Genomic DNA, 9,141 nt, shown 5'->3' with positions numbered 1-9,141 from the left:
GGTGCAAAACAACCCGGGGAGCCCTTGCTCCTGAGAGATGGTGGCCTTCGACTTCCCTCGGTCAGTCGCCTTCTTCTTACCCTCTTCTCACGTCCACCTCTCCTCCGGGGACATCACTCCCCTTTCTTCTCCTCTGCACGGAAGGGCAAGTTGGACCACTCAGTCTGCAGGGGTCCTGCCCATCTGCTTATCTGCCAGGACTGGCCGGATGGGCCAGGGTGGTGCCTGTCCTCAGCCCAGATTCCCCAGATCCCGACCTCTCCTCGCGCCAGGGCTCCCATCTCCCACCCTTATTATTCACCTTACCCTGATGGGCCCTTCAGACTTGGGATGAACTCAAACTAGAGCAGTTAGATTGCTGTTTTTATGACTTTGTTCCATCCCTGCAAGCCCCTTCCCCAAGGAGTTTTAGTCTTTCTGTCAAGAAAGCAGCTGTAGAACCATTTTCTCTATTTTGCAAATCTGAAAAAAAAAGAATAGGATGTGTAAGAGTCTGGGTGTGAGATAAATAGAACAGGGAACATTTCCAACTGAGGCAGTGTGCTCAGGGATTGCTTCAAGGGAGAAGAGAGGGCAGTTAGACCTGCCTGCAACAACCTGTCAAGCACCCAGTGGGGTCGGGTTGTTCACTTACATCATCACCTTGACAAGGGGCAGGTTGTTGCCCTTCCATTTTACAAATGGGGAAACTGAGGCTCCAAGCATTAATGCTAACGTTCCCAGTAAGTGTGCTTCCCAGGACCACGATTGCTCACTCTGCTCTTCTGGAGTCCTAGGCATTTTGTGTGTCAGAGCCTGTTGGCACTGGCCCATCAGACCTGAGCCCTCTCCCTCCCTCAGACAGGAGGAAACCTCCTTCTCTGCCTGACTCTGCCAGTGTGGGCCCCCCAGGGGAGCAGATTCTTGGAATTCTGTCCTGGATTTGACCTGTATGGGTACAGCTTGCAAATTTGCACTTACAGGGCCTCACAGTCCGTGGTCGCTCAGTGCTGCTGGGTGGACACTGAATATGCATGAAGATTAGCAGTGCCATAGGACACTGTCTTTTCAGATAAAGCAGATCTTTATCAGTTTATAAATCAGCCCTTGTCTGGATACCACTTGGATACGCTCTGAGGCAAATGTCTGAGGACAAAACTGCATGGTTGCTGCTACTTGGAAATTTACGCCCCTGGCCTTGGGATAAACCTGGCCAGCCTCTGCAATGTTCTATCCTTCAGGTGTTCAGGAACCGCTCCTCTTTCTGCCCATCCAAGCCACCTAGAGAGTGGCAGGACTGAGGGCCTTAATATTAGACCTCAGACCCCAAACTTGTTCCCTGTGCTGGGTCCCCAGTGACCCTCCTTGGTGGATCATTCAGGAAGGCCCGATACATGAACGGCACTGGCCTGATCAGTTTTAGAGTAATGTTTGGTTCTAGTCCTGTCATACACTCACTGTATGACCTAAGCTGGTAGTTCTCTCACATGCGGTTTCAGATTCCTCCTCTGTGAAACTGGGGTAGGTGTGTTGCCTTCCACAGTGCTTAAATACAGGTTTACACTTTGTGTGTGTGTTCAGTCACTAAGTCATGTCTAATTCTTTGCAACCCCATGGGCTGCAGCATACCAGGCTTCCCTGTCCTTCACTCCCCCTGGGGTTTGCTCAAACTCCTGTCCATTGAGTGGGTGATGCCACCAACCATCTCATCCTCTGTCGCTCCCTTTTCCCCCTGCCCTCAGTCTTTCCCAACATCAGGGTCTTTTCCAATGAGTTGGTTTCTTGCATCAGGTAGCCAAAGTATTGGAGTTTCAGCTTCAGCATCAGTCCTTCCAGTGAATATCAGGGTTGATTTCCTTTAGGATTGACTGGTTTGATCTCCTTGCTGTCCAAGGGATTCTCAAGAGTCTTCTCCAGCACCACAGTCCAAAAGCATCAATTCTTCAGCCTTTTTGTGGACCAACTGTTGCATCCGTACACTTTAGTTACAGGTGAAACACTGGCCCCAAGCATGGCGCTGTAAGAGTGACTCACGCAGATGTGGGCTCAGTTTTGGGTTCTGTCTCTGTCCTTCACTGCCTGCACCCGCTTGCATGGTGAGTTCATCGGCTCCTCTGGCTCCGGCTGGACATCATCTCTGCGAGGGCTTCTCTACAGTCCTGGTCCTCTGCACTCCTACAGAGGGAGGTTGAGGACTGCTGCTGGTAACAGAGCCCTGAGCCAGGGGTGGCAGGCAGAATTCTAGTTTCCATGCCTTGGTTATTTGATCAAACATGATCTACACAGAGCTGGGAAGGGACTTTGCAGGTGGAATGAAGGCTTCTAATCAGCCTACTTTGAAAGATTATCCTGGATTAGCTGAAGAGCCCTGATGTAATCATGGGGGTCCTTCCAAGCAGCAGAAGAAAGCAGAAGGGTCAGAGGATGGAGGCAGGGGGAGGTCAGAGAACTTCGAACCATGAAAAAGACTCTTCTGTGATAACCTGGAGAAGTGGGAAGGGTTGGGAGGTGGGAGAGAAGTTCAAGATGGAGGGGACATACACATACCTATGACTGATTCATGTTGATGTATGGCAGAAGCTAACACAATATTGTAAAACGATTATCCTCCCATTAAAAATAAATTTAAATTAAATTATTAAAGAAATGAAAGAAAGACTGTCCCTGCCATTGCTGACTTTGATGGGGGCCATGAGTCAATGAAGGTGATTGGCCTTTAGGAGCTGAGAAAGACCCCAATGCACAACCAGTAAGGAAATGGAGACCTTGATCCAGCAATCACGTGGAGCTGAATTCTGCCAATGGCCTGAATAAACTTGGAATCAGATTCATCTCTATCACCCCCACTGGAAAAGAAGGCAGCCTCACCGACCTGTTGTTTTTGGCTGTGTGAGACCTGGAGAGGAACTGGCCAAAGTCACATGGTTGACTTAAAAAAAAAAAAGCACAATATGAGAATTGTGAGTTAAGTTTAATTGGGGTCTGGGAGTCAGCACCTCAGATAGCTCTGAGAAACTGCTCCAAAGAGGCAGCAGGGGGAAGATCAGTATAGACATGATTTTGGGGAAGGGGGAATATGTGCAATCAAACATATATTTTTTTGCAGAAGGTTTCTGCTAGTCATGGGGAGCAGATATCACCATGAAGGAATTTACTGCTTTTCTAGATATGAGGGGACACAAGAATTGAGCTTATCAAAATGGCTTCCAAGAATATTTAACTATCTAAAGACCTGTCCTGCCAGTTTCCACCCTCCACCCCCAAGTACAGTGTGCCTCATTCCTGCTCTCCACCCTGAATGCCTTCCCGGGGGTGTGGAAGGTCAGCAGCTACAGAAGCACATGATTTAATCCTTGTAGAAGTGGATGGCAAGTGCCAATTTGTAGTTGACAGCGTGGACTTCTCTACATGTGAGGTCATAAATTTGCATTGTTTTAAGTGCCTACATTTGTGGTGATCTCGTGCACAGCAATCGGAAACTAGTACAGCAGGTGACATGCCCAGGCTGACTGGTGCCTCTGGGGACAGAGGGCTGGGTGTGTGTGGTCTCAGGCTCCGGTGCTAATTTGCTGCATTTCTGGAGTGTGGGCAGTCTGAGAGGGGACAGTAGGTCTCATCCTTCACATCCAGGAGTCAATACCTTGAGAAAAGAAATATTTCCTGCCTTATCAGTAAACAAAGGATATCACAATCTGGTGTAAGCTGGTGAGGCTTGGGAAACTCAGGAAGGAAAGAACATGTGCCATCTCGAAGCCATCAAACTGCAGCCCTGGGAAACTGAGGATGTTCAAACACAGGATACTGGCCCCAGACAGCTGAGATGCACATCAAAGGACAGTTTCAGTGAGCCCAGACTCTTGCATCTCCCCATACATGGAAAACTGCTTAATTCCTTAACTTGGAATATCTGGTTTTTCTTTCCTTTTGACTTCTGATTATCTGCCCTTTGTTGCAAAACTTCTGTATAACCTGGCTCCCTCCCCGCCTCCTTGGAGCAGTTTCTCAGAGCTCTGAGGTGCTCTCTCAGGCTGCAGTCCTCATTGTGACCCAAATAAAGCTTAACTTCCAACTCTCATGTCGCATAAGTTTTTTTTCAACAACCTCCTTTAGGGATGTGTTAGACTCAGTGTGCGTACTCTATGTGAATAAGCTTTCTTAATTCTTCCTGTTTCCCCTCCCAAGATACAGATGAGGTGACAGAGGCATTTAAGTAGCTATGGCCCCACAGCTAATACCTAAGAGTGCTGGGGTTTGAACTCCTGGCCATCTGAATCCAGAGTTCTCCACAAAGTGGGCATCTTGGGCTTCCCAGGTGGCTCAGTGGTAAAGAATCTGCCTGCCATGGCAGGGGACATGGGTTCAATCCCTAATCAGGGGACTAAGATCCCGTATGTCACATGGTGGGGCCAAAAAAAAAAAAAAAAGACTGCCTCCTGCTTACTGTTCTAGGGATCACTGCTCAGCCCACCTTCATTTGTCCTTTTTCTTTAAACCAAATCTGCTGGTCCCTCCTTTCATCCCCTCAGAATTTTACGGCTTCCACAATTATTGCTTATGGTTTTAACTGGTTTTCCAGATCGCACATCAGAGTAAACATCTTGGCTGGGAAACTGGGCCCCTCACCAGATTTATTTCTTTCTGTCTCTAGCATCTTACAATAATAATAATTGCCATAATAATATAATGACTACCATGTACTTGGATCTTGTTCTTTCATGCTCATAACAACACTATGAAGGTTCTTTGTGAAGACACACACCCACTTTCTAGATGAAGAAATTAGATTTGTAGAGTTAAGTAGGTGTGCTGGTAAGTGATGGGGCTCTTTTCACACCCACATGCTGATTTTGCATAGTAGGTAAGCAGAGGGTTGATTAAGTGGTTTGGGTGGATGATGGTCTATCAGTTCAGTTCAGTTCAGTTCAGTCGTGTCCGACTCTGCAACCCCATGAATCACAACACTCCAGGCCTCCCTGTCCATCACCAACTCCTGGAGTTCACTCAAACTCATGTCCATCGAGTCGGTGATGCCATCCAGCCATCTCATTCTCTGTCGTCCCCGTCTCCTCCCGACCCCAATCCCTCCCAGCATCAGAGTCTTTTCCAGTGAGTCAACTCGTTGCATGAGGTGGCCAAAGTGATGGTCTATAGGGATGCATAAAAGGATGAAAGGATAGATGGATGGATATATGGGGAAATGGCTTTATGGTTGAATGACTAAATGGATGCTTGGTTAGAAACAAGGATGAATGGATGGATGGGTGGATGAATGGATGGATGGGTGGGTGGGTAGATGGATGGAGGAGTGGAAGGATGGATCAATGGATAGAGAAATGAGTGACCAGAGAATTTGTAGAGTGAGAAAGGTAATGAATGCAGGAAGTGTGTAATTCTGCATCAAAGAGCAACTTCGATTGGATTGTAATGTGAACTTGCACCGCTTGCTAGTTCCATTGGTTTTTAAAAAAATTTTTATTGAATAGTTGATTTACAATGTGGTGTTAATTTCTGCTGTGCAGCTGATTCACTTAATGAAAGTGAAAGTGAAAGTCACTCAGTCGTGTCTGACTCTTTGTGACCCCATGGACTATACAGTTCATGGAATTCTCCAGGTCAGAATACTAGAGTGGATAGCCTTTCCTTTTCTCTAGGGGTCACACAGAGTCGGACACGACTGAAGTGACTTAGCAGCAGCAGCAGCAGCAGCAGCAGCATGTTACCCATCAAAGATTTTTGCATTAATTTGTTATTTTATAATATTGTATTAAAATATTATGTATCTTGATGACTGAGTTTTCTGACATTCCCTTAAAATTTGTGGGTTTCCCTGCTTGTTCAGTGGAAAAGAATCTGCCTGCCAATGCAGGAGATGCAGGTTCAATCCCTGGGTGGGGAAGATCCCCTGGAGAAGGAAATGGCTACCCACTCCAGTATTCTAATCTGGAGAATCCCATGGACAGAGAAGCCTGGTAGGCTACCGTCCACAGGGTTGTAAGAATCGGACAAGACTTAACGACTGAGCATGCACATCCTAGATTTTGCATCTGGGGTGTATGTCTCACTTCTTTCACCCTTGTCCTGGCCCTGTGAGGGAGCACTAGTTTCTGGACTTTTTTGTAAGCCACTTCTGTGTGGTGTACACTTATCCTTGTTTAGTTGGCTTCACTCCTGCCCCTGGCACTTGGGGGCTGGAGTCCAGATCATGTCAAATTGTCATGGTCTGCGCTCTTTTGTTTTCCCTTAAGACCTTCTTTGATATATCCCTATTCTGCTTGAGTGTCCAGCTCCACTGCACTCCTTACACCAGTCCATAGCTGAGCTCCTTGTCCTGGCTCAGCCCAACCTCCAACCCCTTCCTCCCGCCTCTGTATAAACTTTCTGTTCCCCAGCTCCTGAATTCATCAGCTATATCCCCAATGTGATGCTTTAGCCTGTACGACTTTGGAGGGTGCCCTGCAGAATTGGTTGATTTTCAGCCAGTTTGCACCCTCTTGGCCGCTAGTATTGGTGGTCAGTACTCATGCCATAATTCATGGCAGTTAAATATTTTGAAAATCAGGGTTCCTGTGTCTTGTCCTCCTCTGTGAAATGGAGGTGAAAACACCTGGGAGTTCATGCTCAAAAACAGAGCCAGACACGCTGCGGGGTGGACAGAGGTGGTAGCAGCAGTAGTCATTGTTATTTATTCTGAGTCAGATGATAAAACGCTGGTGGCATTAATGGTGGTATTTGAGGGGCTTCGGGTCCTGGCTGAGAGGCTTGAAGATTCTATGCTCCTCTCCTGATGAGGCTTCCAGCAGCTGTGAGAGACATTGTTGTTCAGTCTCTCAGTCGTGTCCAACTCCCTGTGACCGCATGGACTGCAGCACGCCAGGGTTCCCAGTCCTTAACAATCTCCCGGAGTCTCAAACTCATGTCCACTGAGTCAGTAATGCCATCCAACCATCTCATCCTCTGTCGCCCCCTTCTCTTCCTGTCTTTATTCTTTCTCAGCATTGGGTTTTTTCTAATGAATCGGCTCTTTGCATCAGGAGGCCAAAGTACTGGAGCTTCAGCTTCAGCATCAGTCCTTCCAATGAATATTCAGGATTGGTTTCCTTTAGGATTGTTGCGTGAGACCCCTGGGGAGTAACAAGAATGGGTGTAGGGAGTTTATGGGTGGGCACGAAGCTTGGAGGGGTCGCTGGGAGGCTCTAGATCTGGAAGAGGAGCAGCCGGTTTGCCTGGACCCTGTGCTGTGTGAGCAGGACTGACTTCCCCTCCCAGGAATGAGAAGTGGACCCTGACTGTTCCTGGGAGTCACTTGATCTGAGTGTGGGCAGTAATTATACAGTAAACATACGTTACGGCATATGTGTGATAAGTGCTGATAAGGGGCTGATGGACTGAAAATAGAATCAGGCTGGGCCACTTCACCATCAGGCCCTGCATGACTCCCCGGCCAGCTGCTCTGGGATCCCGGCAGGGCCCCCACCTGCCCCCTGCCCTCTTCCTGGGCATCTCACCAGACTTGTTCAGCCATCACTCAGGCAGTCCCTCATCAGAGACACTCATGCCCCACTCTTCTCTCAGCCAGAAAACTTGGGGTTTCTAGTCCTTCAAGGCCCAGTTTGGGACACTTGGGAGAAGTAAGACGCTCTCTCTGACCAGCCCCTTGCCCTGTTTTATTTCTTACTGTTTTTTTTTTCAAATGAAGTGAAATCTATGTAGTATATATAATTCACCATTTTAAAGCATACAGTTCAGAGCTCTCCCATTAACTGATATAATTTCTGATACAATAACTGATATAATTTCTGATACAATAACTGATATAATTTCACATCAGGAGTACTATTTAGTGAGCACTGAACTTGGGCAAATTCTGGGAGATGGTGAAGGACAGGGAGGCCTGGTGTGCTGTAGTCCATGGAGTCGCAGAGTCGGACCTGACTGAGAAACTGAACAACTGCAGTCAGTTCTTCCTCTCTCTCTTTTTGAGGTAAATTTCACATAACACGAATTGACTGTTTTATTTATTTGTATTTTTTTCAATTTTTTTGGTTGCACTGTGCAGCATGTGGGATCTTAGTTCTACGAACAGGGATTGAACCCATGCTCCATGCAGTGGAAGCATGGAGTCTTAATCACTGGATGGCAAGGGAAATCCCATGAATTAACCATTTTAAAGTATAGAATTCAACGGCCTTTAGTGCCTTCACAGCATTGTGCAAGCACTACCTCTCTCTAGTTTCAAAACTTTTAAAAAACCCTCTGTCAAAGAACAGCCCATGTCCTTTAAGTAAACACACTTCTTCCCTCTATCCCCAACCCCTTGGCAACCATTAATCACTTTCTGTCTCTATGAATTTGCCTGTTGTGAACATTTTATATGAAAAAAATCATGCACTTTGTGATCTTTAGTGTCTGGATTCTATAATGTAGCATAATGTTTTCAAGGTTCATCCAACTTATGGAATGCATCAACATTTTGCTCCTTTTAAAAGCTGAATAATATTCCATGGTATATGTGCCATGTCTTGTTTATCCATTTATTTGTTGATGGATATTTGGGTTGTTTTTACCTTTTGGCTATTTTGAATAATGCTGCTGTAAACATTCACGTACAAGTTTCTGAGTGAATATACGTTTTTATTTCTCTTGGGTATACACTGCTGCTGCTACTGCTGCTAAGTCACTTCAGTCGTGTCCGACTCTGTGTGACCCCATAGACGGTAGCCCACCAGGCTCCCCCGTCCCTGGGATTCTCCAGGCAAGAACACTGGAGTGGGTTGCCATTTCCTTCTCCAATGTGTGAAAGTGAAAAGTGAAAGTGAAGTCATTCAGTCATGTCTGACTCGTAGCGACCCCATGGACTGCAGCCCACCAGGCTCCTCCGTCCATGGGATTTTCTAGGCAAGAGTACTGGAGTGGCTTGCCATTGCCTTCTCCAGTGGGTGCAGCCACTCAGTCACTGTGGAAAACAGTCTGGCATTTCCTCAAAAAGTTAAACATAGAATTACAATATAATCCACTAATTCTATGTTTAACTTTTTGAGGAAATGCCAGACTGTTTTCCACAGTGACTGAGTGGCTGCACCATTTTACATCCCACCAACAATGTATGAAGATTCCTATTTCTCTTTCAGAGAATTGTTATTTTCTGTTTTGTTTTTTATCATC

The sequence above is a fragment of the Moschus berezovskii genome, chromosome 21 (genome assembly GCF_049115385.1).
Source record: "Moschus berezovskii isolate FMDL1 chromosome 21, NW_MosBer_1.0, whole genome shotgun sequence".
Classification (NCBI taxonomy): Eukaryota; Metazoa; Chordata; class Mammalia; order Artiodactyla; family Moschidae; genus Moschus; species Moschus berezovskii.
Note: the sequence above shows the minus strand (reverse complement) of the source record.